Genomic DNA, 3,841 nt, shown 5'->3' with positions numbered 1-3,841 from the left:
CCTCTTAACTGTTTAACTTCTGTACTCTTTCCTTGTATTGCATATATATACGTTGAGCTGCACAGGTTGATTTGGTAGTCCTGTCTAGCCTCGTCACTACTTCGCCGGGGTTAGGCCAGGCACTTACCAGCATATGGGGTCGGTTGTGCTGATGCTACACTTCTGTGCTCTTTTGCACAGATCACGGTACCGGAGCAGCTTTTGGACCACAGCAGTAGGATATTGATCGGGAGCTGACTTCAATCCAGGGACTTACAAGGTAGCCTAGCTGGCGTTCGCAGGCCGGAGTCCCTTTCCATGTTTTCAGTTTTTCTTCATTGTACCGAGACAGACATTTAGGCATTTTCTATTCAGACTTGTTTGTAGCACTCTTTAGTAGTTCGTGAGATAGCGACTCCAGTCTTGGGTAGAGAAATATTAAACTTCCGCATTTATTTAAAGACTCGTTATTTTATTATTGTTATGTTGTTATCCGAAAATGTTTAAATGTTTGGCTTGCCTAGCTCCAACAATAGGCGCCATCACGACCTCTGATGGTGGAAAATCCGGGTCGTGACAAGTTGGTATCAGAGCTCTAGGTTACATAGGTCTCGCTACTCACGGACAAACTTGGTAGAGTTTGAGGGATCGGTACGGAGACGTCTGTATTTATTCCCCAGAGGCTACGGAGTTAGGAAAAGTTTCACTTTCGTTCTTTCCTGTCGTGCGATTCTGTTTCTCAAATACTGATTGTCTTTCTACTCTGTTCTTTCGCAGATGGCGAGAACACGTGCTTCCTCTTCTACCGCGCAGTAGCCTGAGCCCCCAGCAGCAGCCCCTGCGAGGGGCAGAGGCCGAGACCGTGCCAGAGGCCGAGGCCGGGGCAGAGCTCAGCCCCGAGCAGCAGTCCCAGAGGTGGAGCCTCATGTTGATTATGATGAGGAGGCTCCAGCCCCAGCAGCTCCGGTGGGCCCAGCTCAGGTCCCAGAGGGGTTCATAGCCACCCGAGTTCTTCAGGACGCTCTGGTCAGATTGGTAGGCTTTGTGGAGAGCGTCACTAGAGCGGGTTCGCTTCCAGTAGCACCAGCCACTTCTCAGGCTGGAGGGGGGTTCAGACTCCTACTACACGTACTCCGGAGCAGGTAGCTCCCCAGGCTCAGGTTCCAGTGGTTCAGCCAGCTGCGGCAGTTCAGCTGGGTGTTGGGACTCAGACCGGCGATGGAGCGGCTATGTCCTCAGATTCCTTGTGGAGACTTGATAGGTTCTCCAAGCTCTTCACCACCACATTTAGCGGTGCTTCTTCTGAGGATCCACAGGATTTCTTATTCAGCCGCCATGAGATCCTTAGGACTATGGGTATTGTGGAGACCAATGGGGTCGACTTCGCCACCTTTCGGCTTGCAGGATCCGCCAAGACTTGGTGGAGGGACTATTGTTTATCTAGACCAGCAGGGTCGCCAGCATTAACATGGGATCAGTTTGCAGAGTTGTTTTTGGAGAAGTTTCTCCCAGTTACTCAGCGAGAGGCTCTTCGCAGACAGCATTCCGCACTCGGTATGGGCATTATGAGTTTTTGGTCATGTCGTTTGGGTTGACCAATGCCCCAGCCGCATTTATGGAGTTGATGAACCGAGTGTTCAGACCTTACTTGGACATGTTCGTGATAGTCTTTATTGATGACATTTTGGTGTACTCCCGCAGCCAGGAGGAGCACGAGCAGCACCTCAGAGTGGTTCTTCAGACTCTAAAGGATAGTCAGTTATACGCTAAGTTCTCGAAGTGTGAGTTCTGGTTGAGTTCGATTGCATTTCTGGGTCATGTCGTGTCAGCAGAGGGTATTCAAGTGGACCCGAAGAAGATTGAGGCAGTTAAGAACTGGCCTCGACCAACATCAGCTACTGAGATTCGGAGTTTCTTGGGGTTAGCAGGTTATTACCGCCGGTTCGTAGAGGGATTTTCATCCATAGCAGCCCCGATGACCAGATTGACCCAGAAGGGTGCCTAGTTCAGATGGTCAGACGAGTGTGAGGCGAGCTTTCAGAAGCTCAAGGCAGCTCTGACTACGGCACCGGTATTGGTTTTGCCCACAGGTTCAGGGCCTTATACAGTTTATTGTGATGCTTCCCGTATTGGACTTGGTGCAGTATTGATGCAGGATGGCAAAGTCATTGCTTATGCTTCGAGGCAGTTGAAGATCCACGAGAAGAGTTATCCGGTTCATGATCTAGAGTTGGCATCCATCGTTCATGCTTTGAAGATTTGGAGGCATTACCTATATGGTGTGACGTGTGAGGTGTACACCGATCACAAGAGTCTTCAGTACTTGTTCAAGCAATAGGAGTTGAATCTGAGGCAGAGGAGGTGGTTGGAGTTGCTGAAGGATTATGATGTTACTATCTTATACCACCGGGGTAAGGCCAATGTGGTGGCCGATGCATTGAGTAGGAAGTCCGCCAGCATGGGTAGTCTTGCTTAGGTTCCGGTCAGCCAGAGACCGCTTGCTTTGGATATTCAGGCCCTGGCCAATCGATTTGTGAGGTTGGACATTTCTGAGCCTAGCAGAGTGTTAGCTTGTACGGTCGCTCGTTCTTCTCTATTGGAGCGTATCCGTGATCGGCAGTTTGATGATCCCCTTTTGTGTGTCCTGAGAGACACGGTACAGCGTGGAGGTGCCACGAAGGTGACCTTAGATGATGATGGTATTTTGAGATCGCAGGGGCAAGTTTGTGTGCTTAATGTCGATAAGATTCGAGAGTTGATTTTAGCGGAGGCGCATAGTTCCTGGTATTCTATTCACCCGGGCGCCGCGAAGATGTATCAGGACTTGTGGCAGCATTATTGGTGGTGTAGGATGAAGAAAGATATTGTTGCATATGTGGCTCGATGTTTGCTCAGCAGGTTAAGTATGAGCATCAGAGGCCTGGTGGTTTGTTTCAGAGGATTGAGCTCCCCGAGTGGAAGTGGGAGAGGATTACCATGGATTTCGTTACTGGACTCCCGATGACTCGGAAGAAGTTTGATGCTATTTGGGTCATTGTGGATAGGCTGACCAAGTCAGCGTATTTTATTCCTGTTGCAGCCACTTATTCATCGGAGAGGTTAGCCGAGATCTACATCCGAGAGATTGTTCGCCTTCATGGGGTGCCGACATCTATCATTTCGGACCGGGGTACGCAGTTTACCTCGCGCTTCTGGAGAGCAGTTCAGCAGGAGTTGGTCACCCAGGTTTAGTTGAGCACAGCATTCCACCCTCAGACGGACGGCCAGTCCGAAAGGACTATTCAGATATTGGAGGATATGCTCCGAGCCTGTGTCATTGATTTTGGAGGCTCGTGGCACCAGTTTTTGCCTTTAGCAGAGTTCGCCTACAACAACAGCTACCAGTCCAGCATTCAGATGGCTCCATATGAGGCGTTGTATGGTAGGCGATGTCGGTCTCCGGTTGGGTGGTTTGAGCCGGGAGAGGCTCGGTCATTGGGTACAGATTTAGTTCAGGAGGCCTTAGATAAGGTCAAGATCATTCAGGAGAGGCTTCGTTTAGCTTAGTCTAGGCAGAAGAGTTATGCAGACCGTAAGGTTCGAGATGTAGCTTTCATGGTTGGTGAGCGGGTATTGCTCCGAGTATCGCCTATGAAGGGTGTGATGAGATTTGGGAAGAAGGGCAAGCTTAGCCCTAGGTACATCGGCTCGTTTGAGATTCTTGATCGAGTGGGTGAGGTGGCTTATAGACTTGCGTTGCCACCTAGCTTATCAGCCGTGCACCCAGTTTTCCATGTATCCATGCTTCGTAGGTATCACGGCGATCCTACCCATGTGTTAGACTTCAGTACTGTCCAGTTGGACAAGGGCTTATCATATGAGG

Source organism: Nicotiana attenuata, unplaced genomic scaffold, assembly GCF_001879085.1.
Source record: "Nicotiana attenuata strain UT unplaced genomic scaffold, NIATTr2, whole genome shotgun sequence".
NCBI classification, from domain to species: Eukaryota; Viridiplantae; Streptophyta; class Magnoliopsida; order Solanales; family Solanaceae; genus Nicotiana; species Nicotiana attenuata.
This window is presented reverse-complemented; position numbering follows the sequence as displayed.